The sequence below is a fragment of the Lepus europaeus genome, chromosome 11, assembly GCF_033115175.1.
Source record: "Lepus europaeus isolate LE1 chromosome 11, mLepTim1.pri, whole genome shotgun sequence".
NCBI lineage: Eukaryota > Metazoa > Chordata > Mammalia > Lagomorpha > Leporidae > Lepus > Lepus europaeus.
In genome coordinates, this window is record NC_084837.1 from 11,228,180 (window position 1) to 11,247,745 (window position 19,566).

The following is a 19,566-nucleotide window of genomic DNA, read 5'->3' on the forward strand; positions in this document are numbered from 1 at the left end:
AGGGGAGGCATTTGCAGGAAGCTGAATCAGAAGCAAGGCCAGGATTCAAACACCGTGCACTCCAGTGTGGAATGCAGGTGTCCCAAGGGGCGGGCACCGCACAGCTTTGTATCAGAATATTTGTACAATCCAAGACTCTTTCCTCTGCTTCAAGGCTTTCCTCCGCTCGGGTAAATGTTCTTAATCCAGCTCCACTGGGAAACGTCAGAGAGTGACCCCAGAATTCTGCGAGGTGAGCTTGCGCATGCAGTGCAGAACGGGAAACACGCGACACTGGTGCTTCACGGCAGATACCTCCCGGAGCCAGTGACCGTCTCCGTGCCCTGTCCCAGCCCCTGTGTCCCCCAAAGACACTGATGCGGCAAAGGAGAGCCGTCCCAGGCTTCAGAGGTGGGGAAACTGTGGAAGGTAGGCTTTTGGGAGGGATCCAGACTCCTCCATTGATAAGCACGTGTGGTTGAGAAGGCTTCACATCCCGTTTTTAGGCAGGAAGAGGGAAGGAGAGGAGGAAGAGCAGGCTTTCTGTCTTCGTGACTCTTTGTCCTGGTGTTTGGTAGCCAGAGGGAAGTGCAGAGCTCACCTGTGCTTGGGTTGTCTTCGGTTCAGTCGGTCTTCATCCATCCGGAGAAATCCTCTGGTTTCCTTCGCTCGTTTAGAATCCCCTTCTGGGAAGGCACCCGGGTCCTCTGAGCTGTGCTGTTGCAGATCACTGAGGCTGATGCTGGTGTTCTGTCCAGGGCCTGGCTGCAGGGGGCGTGCGCGGCTGTGACCCCATGCATGGCTGCAAACCTGCTGATTGTGTTCCTGGGTCACACACCGTGATGGCACTGAAGTCCCCGTGTTGCTCTTCAAGTTTAGATAAACGTGCGCTGCTGGTGGGGCCAGGACACGTTGGGGTCTGTCTGCTTCCTCTCCAGCACTCAGTGGCGTCCAGCTTTTAATTTTAGTTTGCTCTGATGGTTGTGAAATGGTTTCCCCCACCTGATGCACACAGGACTTGTAGGCGGTGGAAGACAAATTCTATCATGAGAGTGGATATTTATTTAGAATGAGGGAAAAAGGAACAAATTGCAAAAACCTGTGACATCCAGCAAATATATCATCCAATCCAGGGAAGAGTAACACTTAAAGCATTGCATGCCACAGCTCTGTGATCCCTTTTCCCTATGTGATTGTGCTGGGTACGCTTACCTGCCTGTACATGCGACAGTGGTCTTGTGATTTTAGTTTTCTGTAGCTTCTAGATACAGCATGGATTGAAATAAAAATGATTTTGTAACTTTTTTGTGATTGAGATATTATTTATGTATCATACAATTCACCATTTTACAGTGTTTAATTTGGTGGTTTCCAGTGGGGTCACAGCATTGTATGATCATCTCCACTCTCTAATTCCAGAACATTCCCAGCACCTGAAAATAAATCCCAGGCCTTCTCGTGGCCACCTGCACTTTCCTCCTCCCACCTGGCAGTGGGAGTCTTCCTCGCTGGCTCTGTGTTTGCCGACTCTGGAAATTTCATGTAAATCAAGCCTGTGTCTTCGTGCCTGGCCTCTCTACTTGGCATCCGTGTTCAGCGCTCACCCGCGTTACAGCATGCGCTTCCTTTTTATGACAAATGCTGTTCCATTGTATATGCAAAGCACCTTTCGTGGAATTTGTTATCAGTTGATGGATGTTTGACTTGTTCCTTGTTTTTGGCTATTTTACACATGGCTGTAAACATCTAGTGTACAAGATTTTATGTGATTGTATCTTTTTCAATTTTTTTTTCTATTTATTTGAAATTCAGAGAGAGAGAGAGAGATCTTCTGTCTGCTGGTTCACTCCCCAGATGGCCACAATGGCCAGGATTGGGGCCAGGCCAAAGCCAGGAGCCAGGAGCTTTATCCGGGTCTCCCAGGTGGATAGCAGAGCCCAAGCACTTGGGCCACCCTCCACTGCTTTTCCCAGGCCATAGCAGGGAGCTGGTCAGACGTGGCGCAGTGAGGACTTGCAGCAGTGCTGCCGGTGGCAGCTTTGCCCGCAGTGCCACACACCGGCCCTGTGATCGCCAACTTTCAGTTCCCTTAGGTGCATAGACTTAGGAGTGGAATTTCTTTAGCATTTTCAGTATTTGCCAGGCTGTTTTCCTAAGGAATTACACCATTTTCCATTTGTAGCAGCACTAACACTTGCTATTTTTTAAAAAAAATTATTATTATAGCCATCTTAGTAGGAGTGATTTTTATCCCATTTTAGTTTTGATTTGCGTTTCTCTAATGATGTTGGGCATTTTTTTTATGGGCTTTTTGGCCATTTGGAGAAATTTTTTTTTTCTAATATAAAGAGAACAGATGTCATGCGGTTCATAGAAATGATTCTAAGAATACAGTGCTACTTCCCTCCCTCTTCCTCCCTCCCCCTTCTCTCTTTCAATTTTTGAGATAACATATTCTCAGCCCACTTTATAATCACAGGCTTAATCCTCCACAAAAAGGAGTTCAACAAGTAAAAAGTAGAAAGACCACCATGGAGACGTCTCTATCCAGATCCTCAGTCCATTTGCTAATTAAGTTGTCTTCTTGTTGAGTTGTAAGGGTTCTTTTTCCTGCCCTGTATAATAGACTCTTACTAGATCAATGGTTTGTAAACATATTCTCCCATTTATGGATGTGCTTTCACTTTCTCAATAGTGTCTATCAAAATACACACAAATTTTTAATTTTGATGAGGTCTAATTTGTCTAATTTTTTAAAAGATTTTACTTATTTATTTGAGAGGTAGATTTACAGAGAGAGGGAGAGGCAGAGAGAAAGGTTCACTCCCCAGATGGCTACAAATCAGCTGGGCTGATCTGAGGCCAGGAGCCAGGAGCTTCTTCTGGGTCTCCCACCCAAGTGCAGGGGCCCAGGCACTTGGGCCATCTTCTACTGCTTTTCCAGCAGAGAGCTGGATCGGAAGAGGAGCAGCTGGGACTAGAACCGGTGCCCATATGGGATGCTGGTGCTGAAGGTGGAGGCTTAGCCCACTATGCCACAGTGCCGGCCTCATCTATTTCTTTTTCTTTGATCATAGGTACTTTTGGTGCCCTGTCTAAAAAAAAAAAAAGAGTTGCTTAACACAAATTTAAGACTTGTACTTTTTTTCTTCTTCTAGGATTTTAGAAGAAAAGATATTTTTTCTGAAATTTAGAAGAAATTTTATACCTATGTTTTTTCAAGGGTTTTAATAGTTGTAACTCATATTTTTTATATTTGATGCATTTTGAATTAATTTTGTGTATAGTGTTAGGTAGAGGTCCAACTCTGCTCCTTTGCATGAGGGTGGTTAACTGTCCCAGTGCCATTTTTTGAAAAGATTGTTTTTCACACTTGAATGATCTTGGCACCCTTGTTGAAAAACGGTAGCCACAGATGTATGGGTTTATTTCTCACTCTCAGTTGTATTTCACCGATCTATTTGGTTGTCTTTATGTCAGTGTCACTGTCTTGATTACCGAGCGCTGCAGTAAGTTTTGAAATGAGAAAGTGTGAGTCCTTCAAAGTTGCTTCTTATTTTCAAGATTGTTAGCTAGTCTGGGTCCCAGGTACTTTTCCTGTGTGTTGTAACATCAGTTTGTCCACTTTTTTGAAGTTTTAATGTTGTAGTTGTTAGGTTATTTGTTTAATTTTTAATTATTTCATTTTATTTGAAAGAAAGAGAGTGAAATATATCTATCTTCCATCTATTGAATCATTTCCCAAATGCCTATAATGACCAGGGCTGGGCCAAACCAAAGCCAGAAGCCTGGAGCTCCATCTGGGTCTCCCACGTGAGTGGCAGGGACCCACGCACTTGACCATCACCTCTGCCTTTCGGGATGCACATTGGCAGGAAGCCAGATTGGAAGTGGAGCTGGAACTCAAACCCAGGCGCTCTGCCTTGGATTGCGGGTCTCCCAGTAGCGTCTTAACTGCCTTGCCACGTGATTGTCTCTCAATCATGTTTTCTAATCCACTATGCCAATCTCTGCTTTTTTAAAAAATCAGTTGCATGCTAAGTACTTACTGAAAATGGAGCACTGCTGCCGTATGATGATTTGTCTTTTGTATTGTTTCTCATTTCCTCCACTACTACCTTTGTTGTAGTTACATTTTTTATTTATTAATTAATTGATTTGAAAAAGGGAGCGAAGGTAGAGAGACAGACAGACAGACAGAGACAGAGATATCTGCCATCTGTTGGTTCACTCTCCAAATGCCCACGACAGATAGGACTGGTCCAGGCTGACGCCAGGAGCCTGAATTCAGTCTGGGTCTCTCATAAGAGTGGCAGGGACCAACGCACTTGGAGCACCACCTGCTGCCTGTGCACATTATCCGGAAGCCAGAAAGGAAAGCAGCGCTGCTGGGCCTTGAACCCAGGCACTGTCACATGGGACGTGGGCATCCCGAGCAGGGGCTCACCTGCTATGCCAGATGCCCACTCCCACTGCTGCTTGCTTTTGTGTTAAATGTGAAGGTCTTCAAAAAGTTCATGGAAAATGCATATTATGAAAAAACTATGCATGGAATTCAAAATGTTTTCTCCCCCAAACAAACCCATACTGCCTTGTTCTAACACCTCTGAACAGGGTTTGATTTGAAGCACTAAGAAAGGTCAGGAGTCAGTTTGAAAAGAGCCCCATCCAAGCAACTGAGTTCTGCCGAAATCTTGCAAGAACAAGCATTCAATCAGTGTTGAAGCTTGGGTGGAAGAATGGTGAGATCCCCTGATGTTTTATGACAAAGATTGTGGGGGCAGTGCTCCAAAGAAGTACCCAATTTGCCAGTGGACAACTTGCTTTAAAGGGACAGACTGTTGAATATAGGGCATGTTGTGGCAAACCATTCACCTTCAATGGCCAGGAAAAAAATCAGGCTTGTCCTAGTTGAAGGGCAGTGGCTATGACTGGCAGAAGCCGTATCAACACCATAGACATCTCAGCTGTTTCAGCATGCACACTTCCAATGAAAAAAGTCGAGCAGACTCTCTGCTCACTTTGTGCCTCACCTGCGGGCTCAGAGCTGCCAACCAGAGCGGAGCTTTCCATGGGAATTTTAAACAAGTGAGATCAAGATCCTGAACCATTTCTTTGAAAAATAACAACAGGAGATGAAATGTGGCTTTTTAAAAAAAATTTGTTTATTTGAAAGGCACAGGCAGAGAGAGAGAGGTCTTCCATCTGCTGGTTCACTCCCCAGATGGCTGCAACGGCCGGAGCTGAGCCCTATCTGAAGCCAGGAGCTTCTTCCAGGTCTCCCACACGGATGCAGGGGCCCAAGGACTTGGGCCATCCTCTACTGCTTTTCCAGGCTATAGCAGAGAGCTGGATCAGAAGTGCAGCAGCTGGGTCTCAAACTGGCACCCACATGAGATGCCGGCACTGCAGGTGGCAGCTTTACCCACTACACCACAGCACCAGCCCCCACGTGGCGGGGCTGTGTTTGCAACAACAAAGCAAGATCACAGCAATGACTATGGAGAGGTGGACGTGGGCCGTGGTCTGGTCAAGGGCAAAGGTCGTGGCAGCTCGACCTTGGGGATGCTCCAAGCATTTTGCTGGTTGACTTTGGGAAGGTCCTAGGGACATTGCTTATCGGGAGAGTGTTTTGATAGTGTTAGCAGGGAAATGCCTGGGAAGGCTTCATCAGAGTCCTCTACTTGGCTCTGCCCCTGCTCCTTCTGCTCATCAAATGGGCAGTTTTGTGAGCATTTCAGCGGTAAACCACTTAGCATCTGCAGTCCCGATTTGGTTCCTTTTGACTTAATTTTGTTTCCTAATGTTAAGATCTCTTTAAAGGGCACCCAGCTTTCTTAGTTAATCATATTAGAAAGACAGAATCCAGACCTGGCTAAATTCCCATGACCTCAGAGAAGTGTCTTGAACTTGATGAACCTTTTGCGGATAAAGTTTAGCTTTTAATTCTACTTTTCCATGAATATTTTGAATTCCCCTTCAAGATCCCAAACCAATGTAGCTGCCTCTCCTCTAGAGGAAAATGCTCGGGCAAAACTCCAGTGCTCTCCAACTCAAAGGCGAGTTGGACAGAGGGGAGTTGGAAGGCATAGACTCAACGGTCTGCAGTTACCATGTAAAGAGAAATCATCGATTAATTTTACAAAGACTACAAAGTTGTGTGAGCATGTGTACACCATGGGGAAGCTGGGACATGGGCAGGGGCCCATGTGCGTGAGGGTGTAGCAAGACTGAAACTTCATTAGCTTCTCAATCAGTCTGCCTCAGTGGGTTTCAGCTTATAGTTTCATGTTACTTGCTATGGGAGTTCTTCTTCATTCAATTACCTGTTCGTATCCCTTGTCTGTTGTCCTGTTAATGAGTTTGTTTTCCCAAATTTGCGTAGGGAGATTTCCTTGTTCCTCATAGGAACATTTAAAAATTGATGCCCTTAAATCTTTTCCCCAACACTTGAACTTTTTTTTTTTAAAGGTTTATTTATTGGGGACTGGCACTGTGACGCAGCGGGTTAACGCCCTGGCCTGAAGCACTGGCATCCCATGTGGGCGCCAGTTCGAGACCCAGCTGCTCCACTTCCAATCCAGCTCTCTGCTGTGGCCTGGGAAAGCAGTAAAGGCTGGCCCAAGTCCTTGGGCCCCTGCACCCATGTGGGAGACCTGGAGGAAGCTCCTGGCTCCCGGCTTCGGATCAGCAAAGCGCTTGCTGTTGCGGCCATCTGGGGAGTGAACCAGAGGATAGAAGACCTCTCTCTCTCTCTCTCTGCCTCTCCTCTCTCTGTCTCTCTGTCTGACCTCTCTCTGTAACTCTGTCTTTTACATAAATACATCTTTAAAACAAAAAAAGATTTATTTAGTTGAACCAGCGCCCATATGGGATGCTGGCACCACAGGTAAAGGAGGCTCAGCCCACTACCCCACAGCACAGCCCCGTGACTCTACATTTCTAGGCATCAGTTGATTTCTGAGTTTAATTTCTTCCCTCTTTTTCTTGCTTGATCCAGCTAAAGCTTTTTCAGTTTTTTTGCATCTTCAAAAAATCAACTGTCAGTTTTATTGATCTTTTTACTATTTTTCTAGTTTATATTTTACTTTTGCTCTCATCTTTATTTCCTTCTTTCTACTACCTTGAGGCTTAACTTTCTTTTCTTTTTTAGTTTCTTGAGGTGTGAAGCCAGGTTGTTTATTTGAGTCCTGTTTTCTTCCTTGGAACTTTTTGTTTGTTTACTAAAAACAGCCCTCTTAGAATTGCTTCCACCATATCTTGCCGATTTTAGTATGTTATGTTGACATTCTCCGGCGTCTCAATGTATTTTTCTCATTTCCCTCTTGTTTTCTTGTGCCCTCTGGTGTGTGGCTTAATTTCCACATTTTCATGAATTTTCCAGCTTTATTTCTGTTACTGATAGCTAGTTTCACACCACCGTGAGTGGGTATATTCCTGATAAATTCGATTTGCTTCAATTTGTTATGAATTGTCGTGTGTGAAAACAGCTGGTCTGTCCTAGAGCATCCCGTGTGTGCTGAGGGAGCAGCTGTGCCCTCCTGTGCTGGCTGGGGCCTCTGCTTGGTTCCTTTCATCTAAGCTGTGGTTGCAGTCAGTATTCCCTTGCTAACGTTCTGTTTCAGTGACCTACCTTGGTAGAAAGCGGGGTGCTGAGGTCGTCTATTTCTATTTTATTGTGTTATTCTCCCTGTTGATCCACTAACATTTTATTTGTATGTTCATGTGCTCTGATTTGCGGTACATGTATATCTACAACTGTTAACATTCTCTTAGTCAATTGCCTTCATTACCTAACCATCCTTTTGTCTCCTTCCACAGATTTGACTTAGTCTGTTTTATCTGATGGACCCACGGCTGGCCCTGCCCTCTTTTGGTTTCAATTGGCAGGAATATCTTTTTCCGTCCCTTCCTTTTCAGTCTGTGTGTGCCCTTCGAGTGAAATTGAGTATCTTAGAGGATCAGATCTCTGGGTTTGATTTTCTTTTTCAAATCAATTCAGCTATTCTTATCTTCTGATTAGAGAATTTAATCCATGAACATTCAGGGTAATTACTGAGGCAAAGACTTACAAAATTGCCACTTTGTTCCTTCTTTTCTGGATATTTTGTAGCTCCTCTGGCACTTTCTTCCTGGCTCCCGGCCTTCCTCTGTGACTTGACGGTTTCCTGTAGTGTTGCGCTTTGATTTCTTCTGCTTTCTCTTTTGTGTATCTACTAGAGACTCGCTTTGTGTGGGTTCCATGAGGCTCAGGTCCAGCAGCTCACAATTGTAGCATTCTATTTTAAGCTGATGACAACACTGCTCGAAGTAACTACACAGTTACTCCCCCCACCACGTATATGGATGCTTCTAATGTCACAAATAGCAACTTTTAATATTGTGTATCTTTTAACAATTTACTGTATCTATAGTCACTTCCGATATTTTTCTAATTTTTACACTTACTGTAACCTTCACAGCACTGCAGTATATGCTTATTTTTACCAGTGAGTTTTGTACTTCCTTTTAAAAAATATTTATTATTTTCATTTGAAAGAGTCACAGAGAGAGAGAGAGAGAGAGAGAGAGAGAGAGAGAGAGACCTTCCATGCACTGGTTCACTCCCCAGATAGCTGCAAGCACCAGGGCTGGGTCACTGCAAAGCCAGGAACCAGGAGCTTCATCCAGGTCCCCACATGGATGGCAGGGGACCGAGCACTTGGGCCATTTTCCACTGCTTTTCCCAGGCCAGTAGCAGGGAGTTGGGTCAGGAGCGGAGCTGGGACTCGAACTGGCGCCCATGTGGGATGCTAGTGTCTCAGGCGGTGGCTTTACCCGCTGCACCACAGTGCCGGCCCCACTTGCTATACTTTCATGTGTCCTCACCTTACCAATCCGTGCCCTTTATTCCTGGTATAAATCATTCCATTATGTGTTTCTTGTAAGGCAGGTCTAGTGTTGCTAAACTAAACTTCTGTTGGTCCAGGAGGTTCTTTCTCCTTATTTCTAAGGCATGGCATCCTAGCTCAGCAGTTCAGGCTTTCGGCACCTGCAGTGGATCTTCTCCCTTCCCGCTGGCCCGCGGGGTGTCTGCTGAGCAGCCGCCTGACATTCTTACAGCGATGCCCACGCGGGACGAGCCTCGTTTCTCTGGCTGTTTCCAAAGCCATCTCTCCGGCTAAATATCTGCAGGTATAATCGTTTAATCCTTAAGTTCTACAAAGTTTCCTAAATATATCTAGAAATTGAGTGCAAATCCAATCAAACTCCTAATAGAGATTCTCACAGAACTTAACATACTTATTTAAAAGTTCAAGTGTTGGGGCTGGCACAGTGGTGTAGTGGGTAAAGCCGCTGCTGCAGCGCTGGCATCCCATATGGGTGCCAGTTCGCACACAGGCTGTGCCACTTCCCATCCGGCTCTCTGCTTATGCCCTGGGAAAGCAGTGGAAGATGGCCCAAGTTCTTAGGCCCCTGCACCTGCATGGGAGATCCGGAAGAAGCTCCTGGCTCCTGGCTTTGGATCTGCCCAGCTCTGGCCATTGCGGCCATTTGGGGAGTGAACCAACCGATGGAAGACCTTTGTCTCTGCCTCTGTCTCTCTCTCTGTAACTCTGCCTCTTAAATAAATAAATAAAATCTTTAAAAAAATAGAGAGTCACAAGAGACTATGAACAATTACGCACCAGCAAGTTGTATCACCCAGAAGGAATGGATGACTTCCTAGGGCGCGCAATCGGCTGAGATTACATCAGGAAGAAACCTGGGCCGGCTCGTGACGAGAGGGGAGGTCCAGTCCATAGCCCAGCTTCCCATCAAAGAAAAGTTCAGGGCTTGGGGGCTTTGTGGTGAATGGTACCAGTTTTTTTAAAGTATTAATACCATTCCTTTTCAGAACAGCTCTTCCAAAAACTGTGAGGTGGAAACCCTTCCCCCCAGAATCAGTTTGTGAGACCACTCTTATCCTGATGGCAAAGCCAGAGATGAACACTATTAGAAAAGAGGCCAGGACTCCCAGTAAAAGAAACACAAAATTCCTCAACAAAATATTAGCAAAGCAAATACAACAGTACATTGAAAGGATCTTTACCACATACGAACAGGATTTGTCACTGGGATGTAGGAATGATTCAGCATACACAGATCAACAAGTGTGACGCATCGCATTAACAGAACGAAGGACAGGAACTAAGTATGATGACCTCAGTGGATGCAGGAAAAAAAAAAAAAACCTTTCACAAAGCTCAACGTCCTTTCATGGTGAAGTCCAAGGCAGGTGTCTAAGGAGAGCACTTCAGCACAGGGAAAGCCGAGTGTCGCAAGCCCCAGACGCCCCGCTGGCATGATGCTTGACAGTGGACGGTGATGGAGACTTCCTTCCAAACTCAAGAACAAGCGTTGCCGCCCACTCTGGCCACTTGTGTTCAGCGTGGTACTGGAAGCCCTTGCCAGTTAAGCAAGAAGAAATGATCAAAGGCTGTCAGATCAGAATGGAAGAACCAAAACTGTCTCTCTCTGCAGATGGCGTGATATTCTACATAGAAAACCCTAGTGACGCCACCCCCCAAAAATAATAAATAAATTCAGTACAATTGCATGATGCACAATCAGCATACTAAACCCAGCCATGTTTCTGTATATTGATGATTAACTGAGAAAGAAATGAAGAAAACAATCCCATTTTCAGTGGAATCCAAGCTAATAAATATTTATGAATAAATTTAACCAAATGAAGTGAAATATGTTTACATTGAAGACTGTGAAAATTGATTTAAAAGAAGACTAAAGAATTCACAGTTTAATTGGAAAGACAATGCATGTTTGTGGATCAGAAGAATCAATATTGTCAAAATATCCATACCACTCAAAGTGATGTGTAGATTCAGTGCTTTCTCCATCAGCATTCCAGCTGCATTTTTCTCAGAATGACAATCCTAAGATTTTTATGGATCGGCAAAACACCCTGGATAGCTCCAGCAGTCTTCAGCAAGAGCAATAGAGACAGGCATTCTACTTCCCTGATTCTGAATTGTCTCATATAGTGACAGTCATCAGAGCGGTGTGGCACTCGTGTAGAAAGGGGCGCTTAGATTACAGAAGAGAAAGCCCAGAAATAAATCCATGCCTGTCTGCTTGATAAACCTTCAACAGCATTGCCAGAAATACACAGTGGGGACAGTTCATCTCTTACATAAACATGCACAAGAAATCTTCAAAATGTTCATTAAAAATGTGTGTGGATTTGAAGTTTTTTGTACCCAAATAAACTTTTTTTTTTTTATTTTTAAAATTTTCTTTATTTTTGTCTTATTTGAAGGGGAGGGAGGGACACGGAGATAGAGATAATCTCCATCCTGTGGTTCACTCCCCAGACACTTCCTGGGCCAGGCTGAAGCCAGGAGCCTGATTCAGTTCTCCACGTGGATGGCAGGGACCCAAGCAGTCGAGCCACCATCTGATGCCTCGCCCAGCGCACATTACCAGGAAGCAGGAGTCAGAAGCAGAGCCGGGGCTTGAATCCAGGTGCTGCGATTTGGGGTATTCCACGTGGTGTCAACCTCTGTGCCAAACACCCACCCCTAAACATGTTTTAATTCCAGTTCCATGAGCCTTTTGAGGTACCGCCATGTGTATGGAACAGAATATTATCCAGTCTCCAACAAGAGGGAAATCCTACTCATGGTGACAATGCTGGAGGACGTTATGCTAAGTGGAGTCAGCCAGGCACAGACGCACAGATGCTGCCTGACCTCACTTGCACGTGAGCTACAGACGTCTTAGAGACGGAGTAGAATGGGCACCAGGGCCTGGGGATGGGGGAATGCAGAGATGCTGGGCAAGGGGAGTAAACTGAGTTAGAAGATGAGTAAGTTCTGGGATCTAATGTACAGCTTGGTGACTGAATAATGATAGCAATTCGTTCTAATTTGCTCAGTGCTAGATCTTGTGTATTCACAACACATGGAAATAGACAACTGTGTAAAGTAATGGCTGCATTAATTAGCTTGAATGTAGTAATCATTTCACAGCATACAACTGTACATAAACCAAAATATTGTGATGTGAACCTTAACTATATAATTTTCATTTATCAATTATTTCTCAATAACAATGGGGAAAATATTTTTAATGTATACTTTGCAATTATCTAAGTATATATGTGTGTGTGTTTTACTTCTAGGCACTGATATGTTTGTTGCTAATTCTAAAAATGGTTAATTGTTGTTGAACTATCAGGAAGATAAATATTTTTTGCAAGTTTTTTTCCTCTGTGCTCTTGCTAAAAGTTCTGCTAGTTGGTGTGTGGGTTTGAATTGCTTCTGTAAGCCATCACCTGTCAGTACATAGTGACGTTATTTCCTGTCTATAATCCTTGTTACGCCTTCGTATGGCGCTGCCTGGGGAGTCCCAGGAATACTGAGCGGTGGCAGTGCAGGTGGACGTCCTTGCTTGGTCTTCATTGGGACTGCTTCCGGACATTGGACGCCGTGTGCTGTTTGCATGAGGACTTGCACGGTGGCTTCTCCTGACAGGTGAAGGGCGTTGTCAGGGCAACATCTGAAACGCTGCTGACGAATTCTCAGTAATTCACTAATTAGGATTTTAACTGAACTCACTGTCATTTAAATCGCTTTATTTACCGAAAGTGGAAAGACTGTTTCAGCAGTGGGCAGGAGGTTGACAGCGTGTTAAAACCGTCTGGGCTTTCCGTTTCCCAGCAGGGACAGTCAGAGCTCTGCGTTCGTAGTTTCAGCACTTGGAGCTGTGACTCATACTCAGATCTGAGTCTTAGCAGCCCTGCTGCCCACTCACCGTGGCCCTTGATGTGTCTCTGGCTGCCTAGAATTGCACAGAGCAGGGTCTGAGAACCTCATGTAGAATGTGTGCTTTCTACAGAGGCGTTCACTGTGGCCATTACAAAACAGAATGGAAGTGCAAGTGTTAGCCCAAGGTGTTTCCTGCTGTGTGCATGTGCTCATAACCCTGGGTCTTACTCTTGGCAGGTAATGATCAGTAGATCCTTAACACATCAGGATATGGTTTGTGAGCCAGAGGTTCCTGTGCTGGAAGCTGGGTCCCTAGTGCGGTGGTGCCTGGGCAGTGGAGTTTATGGAGCTGGGACCCAGGGGGAGTGACTGGACCAGAGAGACTCCGCCTCCTGCATGATTGGCGCTGGTCTCACTGTTACAGAAGCCAGGCCGACCCACGTGCTGACTTCTGCAGGCAGCCGGTTCCTTTTGTGTTTCTCTGCCCTGTTGTCGAGACCCTGCCAGCCATGTTGCTTAGATCCTCCAACCGCCAGAACCGTGCGCGAGATGAGCCTCTCTGCTTTGTAAGTTCCTCAACCTCAGGTACTTTGTAGTAGCAACACAGTGAGGGACCGGGACACACACGCTGGGGTTTTCCCGTGTTCCTGCTAATCCTCACAAGGACTGCAGCCTTGGTGTGTGATAGCAAAAAAAAAAAAAAAAAAAAAAATTAAGTTCGAACTTCTGAGTTTTTGAGTCCATGTTGATTTGAACAGTTGCCCGCCCCGCCCCCCTGCCTTGGAAGAGCTGAACCGTGTTAATGTCCATGACAAGGGTGGAGTTGTGGGCTTTGTAACTTAGCCTTAGCAGTGACATTCTGAAACTGATTGTAGAGATAAGTCACAAAGCCTCATTCCAGCCCCCTCATTCCACTGTCTGCATGGAATCCGCAGATCTCCATGGCTTTAACTCCTCCCAATACTGTGGAGCTGTTCAGGAGAATATAAAGATTGGGTGATTTCGTGCACTGAGAGCGTGCAGGAAGCTTTGCTTCAGATTCTTTGTTCTCCCCTCAACACCAAGGGCGTAAGGACTTTGAAGGACCCAGAATTCTGAACCTGAGGATTACAGGGTGGGGACCTAAAATTCCAGGGACAAAAAACAAACAAACAAAACAAAAAACAAAAAAACCTAAAAAAAAACTAAAAAAATTTGCTGACTCTTTTCTGAAAGTCAGGTTCTCAGATTCAGTAGACCCACACATGTCCCTGAAGAGACGGGTGACTGTGTTCCTCTCCCAGTGTGAAAGTGCTTCAGCCTCATGGAGGCATTGAATGTTAAGTACCGTAGAGCTATTTAGAGAAGATGAAGTCCCACTTTCAGGAGAATTAAAATATTTTGATGAGCGTGTCACGCTTGAACATTTCTGTGACAATCCAATCTTCGGAGGCAAATCCCACGTGGGTGTAAGTCACCAGCCACCTGCTCTTGACGTCAGCCTGCCCCTGCGTGAAGCACCCCGTCATCGCTGCCCCTCGCGGTGGGGTCGGCGAGCGGGCACAGAAGGCGCAGGAGGCCCTGGCTTTGTGGGCAGCGTCAGGCAGTGGCCACCCACCGGGAGTCTTTCAAGTTCACTTTCCTGGAGCTGTTGACCGTCCTCCACCACTGACAGCCACCCAGACACACAGAAAGGATCACATTGAGTGGATCAGAACTGATACCAGCGATTAGCATTGGGAGACACCTGTGTGCATTTGTAGAGCAAAACCAGTTAAAATAATTAGTTCTTTAAGTGCTGTTGTAGCCCTATAAATTATGCGTGCACACACACACACCCAAGGTGACCCTTATCTGTGGAATTCTGTCATGTTGCTGACTGTTGATAAAAGCGCTTTCCTGTCAAGAGCGAGGTTTTACTTAAACTTGCAAGTAATTCATGTCCTTGACCGTTTGTCCATAGCTCCGTAAGGTTAGTTTCTCTTACTTACTTTTTTTTTTTTTCTAACAAATGATTTATTTATTTGAAAGGCAGAGTGGTAGAGCGAGGAGAGAAAGAGGAGGAGCTCTTCCACCTGCTGGCTTCTGGCACAGATGATCGGAACGGCGGGGACTGGGCAAAGCCCAAGTCAGGAGCCTGGAACTCCATCTGGGTGTGCCGCGTGGGTGGCAGGGGCTCAGTCACTTGGGTCACCTTCCATTGCTTTCCCTGGTGCATCAGCAGGGAGCTGGACGGGAAACAGAGCTGCTGGGACTTGAACTTGTGCTCAGATGTGGGATACTGGCATTGTAGGCAGCAGCTTAACCTGCTGTGCCACAATACCTGCCCCAAAGGTTAGTCGCCTTTACAAGGGTATTTTATAAAGTTCTCAGAAAAAATGGTATTAAAAGAAATTTGTTTTGATGCAAAAAAGATTGTGGAATTCATCCATATAAGGGATCTTTGAAAAGTTCATGAAAAGAAGATATTATGGAAAAAAAACTATGCATGGATTTGAAAAGCTTTCTGTACCAAAATAAAGTTAATTCCGTGTTTTTCCTCAGACTTTCTGAAGTATGCTTGTAGATTGCTTTTTTGTATTCCTGGAAACGTCCAGTTAGCACACTGCTGTCTGCTCCCCGCGTTCCTGCATAGCCAGAGGGTGGCTAAGGAAGCGAGTGGAGCAGTGGCTGCTGGGCTGCTGCTGGTGACGCAGGCTGCGGGCCCTTCCGCAAGCGTGGGGAAAAGTGGAATTAAGAGATAAGCTTATTTTGGTGCAGAACCATTTGAAATCCCTGCATAGTTTTTTTTTTTTTTTATAAAATGCATCTTTCATGGACTTTTTGAAGGCCCATTCTAGTCATAGATTTAAAAAAAAAAATTTGTACCAAAAATAAACTTAGCTTTTAATTCCATTCTCCCTGAGCTTGTGTAAGTACCCTGGTACTCCTGTCGGTTCGTTGGCAAGCCAGGTTTTCATTTTTCATCTTTCTCTGCTGGGTGAAATTCGCAAACCATGAAATTAATCAAGCTGAAGGGAAGAGTTCATCGGTGATTGGTGCTTTGCCACCAGTGTGCAGCCACCACCTCCTCCTAGGTCCACAGCGTCTTCAATTTCCTCAGAGGAACCCCCTGCTACTTTCCTTTTCCCCTCTTCCTAGACCGAGAAGTCACCGGAAGTGGCTTCTGTCCTGTGGATTTGTCTCTTCTGGAATTTGATGTAATAGAAGTCATACAGTGTGGAGGAGTCTTAATTTCGCCCTCGTTTTTGAAGAGTAGTTCTTGATTGTTAGGAGGATTTTTTTCCCCCTTTCTACCACTTAAAAAATGTCATCTCACTGACTTCCAGCTTCGTGACTACTTCTTGTAAGAAAGTGTTTTTCCTCTACTTTTTGAGTGATCTGTACACTGGCGCATCTCTATGGGGTACTTCAACCTTTGCACACAGTGTCAATGGATCAGATCAGTGGGCATAATTAGCATTTCGGTTTCCTGTTTGGAGCCAAACAGTATTGAATCTAGTATGTGAGCTCTGCTGTGGAATACCAGAACTTGGTTCTCTGGCTGAGGCCCGTGTACACATTGCTGCAGGCAGGCTGGGACAGCCAGCCCTCTGCACAGGCCTGGGAACACAGCCTCTTGGGGCTGGAGAGGAGATGTTGCCAGTTTTTGCTGGAGTTTTGATAATTTCGGTGGAGGGGAAGACTCTGGAAGATACCTACTCTGTGTTGTTGCTGATGTCCCTGGCCAGAAGCCAGAGATGTTAGACTGTTGGCAGCAGAACATGTTTTTTATGGTGAGGTGAAGGGTTAGCGTTTTCAAGCCTTAAGTAATCAACAAAAATAAGAGCCATAAAAATTCAGTATAGAACTTGCTAACATTTTCTTCCCTGCTTTTGGCCTAAGATGATGAGAGGTCCTTTTAAAAGACTTTTTCCTGCTTGCTGTAGACAATAGACATTTTGTTACTTACTTTATATTTCGTTCAGTAAAGAATTTACCCGGCAAGCAAGCTCTCTGAGTCTCCTTGCAAGAGGTCCTTGGAAAGCAAGTTGTAAGTTGTTCAGGCTGTAATGGAACAGCGTCTCAGGTGACTGTTTCTCTGAACATGCAGCGTTGAAGATCTGTGGGTTTTCCCCCAGGTATACATTAGTCTCTCTTACTATGGTAGTTCCCCCTTATCTGTGGCCTTGCTTTTCATGGCTTTAGTTACCATGGTCAACCATGACCTGACTGTGTTAAATGGAGGCTGGTGTTATGGCAGAGTGGGCTAAAAGCCACTGCTTGGAGCGCTGGTTCCCCAAATGGGAGTGCTGGTTCAAGTCCCAGCTACTCTGCTTCCAGTGCCGCTCCCAGCCAAGGCCCTGGGAAAGCAGCAGAAGATGACCCAAGTACTGGGGTCCCTGCCATCCATGTGGGAGACCCGGGTGGCTTTTCAGGGTTCTGGCTTCAACCTGGCCCTGCCCTGGTCGTTGCAACCATTTGGGGAGTGAACAAGAAGATGGACGATTGATTCTCTCTCACTCTCCTTCTCCTTCTCTCCCTCTCTCCCCCCACTTTCTGTCACTCTGCCTTTCAAAAAAAAATATGAAAAAGGAAACATATTACATGGAAAATTCCAGAAATATGTAATTTGTAAATTTTTTTTAAAGTACTGATTTATTTATCTGACCGTCAAGGAGAGCAAGAGTGAGCTCCCATCTCTGGTTTACTCCCCAAACCTGCATAATTGCCAAGGCTGCACCTGCAGTTGGGAGCTCGATCCAGGCCTCCCAGGTGGGCGGCAGGGACCCAACTCCCTGAGTCGTGAGCACCCTGAGTTGTAAGCACCCTGAGTTGTGAGCACCCCAAGTTGTGAGCACCATGCTTCCCAGGGTCTGAATTGGCGGGGAGCTGGCATCAACAGCCAGAGCCAAGAATGGAACCCAGGTAGTTTGAGGTGGGATATAGGCATTTTAACCACTAGGCTAAATGCCTGCTCCCATAAGTATTACATAGCTTTTCATTTTATAGTTTACTGTTATATCATTCAGTGTTATTACTAGTTATGGAAATTACTGTCTTACTGTCCCAAATATATAAATTAAATTCTAGGAAAACACATAGTATGTGTAAGGCTAGGCACTGTCCGTGGTTTTGGAATATACTCTGTGGATGGGAAGACTGCTGTAAAGCCAAGCAGATAAAACTGTGTGTGTGTCTGTGTGTGTGTGTGGATGTGGGTATATGTGTGTGTCTGTGTGTGTGTCTGTGTTTGTGTCTGTGTGTGAGTGTGGATGTGGGTATGTGTGTGCATATATATGTGTGTGATTATATTTCTGTGTGTGTATACATGGGAGTGTGTGTGTGGGAGTGTATTTGTGTGCATGTGAGTGTATGCATGTGTATGTATGTGTGTGAGATTATTTTTCTGTGTGTGTATATGCACATGATTGAGTGTATCTGTGAGTGTGTATATGCATGTGTGTGTATGTGTCTGTGTGTCTGAGTGCATGTGTGTATGCATGTGTGTGTATAGTGTGTCTCTGTGTCTCTGTGTATGCGTCTGTGTGCATGTGTATATATGTGAGTGTGTGTGTGAGTGTGTGTGTGATTATTTTTCTCTGTGTATATGCATGAGTGTATTTGTGTGTGTATATGTGTATATGAGAGTGCGTGTGTGAGTATGTCTCTGGGTATGCATGTGTGTATATGTATGTGAGTGTGTATGTGTGTGATTATGTTTGTATATATGCACACGAATGTGTGAGTATATTTGTGAGTGTGTATGTGTGTGTGTCGGTATCTGTGTATGTGTGTGTCTCTGTATGTGTCTGTGTGAGGGTATGTGAGACATGTATCAGTGATTGCTTGCTGACAGTGTCTGTGTCAATACAGTATATATTTATGTTGTTGGCAGTTTGTGATCTGATACTTAACAGAACATAAGACATGTGATTATAGAACTCCTAGTCGATGAAATGGGAGAAAATGTAGATGCCCTTGGATTTGTTGCTGACTTCTCCATCCCACATCAAAGGGATGATAACATGAAAGGCTTGATGTGCTGGACTTCATTAAAATTAAAAACTTCTGGCCTGCCAGATGTACCGTCAGGAGGATGAACAGACAAGCCAGACTGGGAGACGCTGTTTGCAAAAGTCACATTTGATAAAGGACTGTAATCCAAATTTGCAAAGAATGCTTAAAATTTAACAATAAGAAGATAAACAATTCTATTTATTTAAAAAAAGATTTATTTATTTGAAAGGCAGAGTTACAGAAGGAAAGATAGACAAAGAGATCTTCCATCCTCTGGTTCAATCCCCAAATAACCAAAATGGCCAGGGCTGGGATAGGCTGAAGCTGGGAGCCAGGAGCTTCATCCGTGTCTCCCACGTGAGTGCAGGGGCCCAAGCACTTGCGCCATCTTCTGCTGCTTTCCCAGGGAGCTGGATCGGGAGTGGGGGAGCTGGATCGGGAGTGGAGCAGCTGAGACTCGAACGGCTGCCCATACTGGATGCTGGCATTGCAGGTGTTGGCTTAACCTGCTACACCACAGTGCCAGCCCCACAACGCAATTTTCAAAACCAGCAAAATGACCTGACCAATGCCTCTCCAAAGAAACTCAAAGCACAAATAAGTATATGAAAAGTTGTTCTAGTCCCTCAGGGAAGTGCAATTTAAACAGTGGGGAGATACCTCTAGGTGTCTGTTGGATGGGCTGGAATCCAGAACAGTCAATAGCAGATGCTGGTGAGGTTGTGGGGCCATGGGAATTCTCCTTCTCTGCTGGTGGGAACGCACGTTGGTGCCATTTGCGGACTGTTTGGCCATTTCTTACAAACCCAAACGTATTGTTGCCTTTTGATCCAGAGGTTACGCTCTGTAGTGTTTACCC

At 45.2% G+C, this 19,566-nt stretch overlaps 1 protein-coding gene across 8 annotated transcripts in view; it reads left to right on the top strand.

Annotated features, from left to right (window-relative positions):
* The window catches only part of ENTREP2 (endosomal transmembrane epsin interactor 2), a 458,345-nt gene that overhangs the window by 142,383 nt on the left and 296,396 nt on the right, over positions 1-19,566 (top strand). Inside the window, exon 1 of one of the 8 annotated variants that reach the window (XM_062204994.1) lies at positions 11,436-11,484. The exons of the other annotated variants lie outside the window; for them this stretch is intronic. The gene's annotated coding sequence lies outside the window, so the exon portion shown is untranslated. Of the gene's footprint in view, positions 1-11,435; positions 11,485-19,566 lie in introns of those variants that run through there. 8 annotated transcript variants of the gene reach the window in all.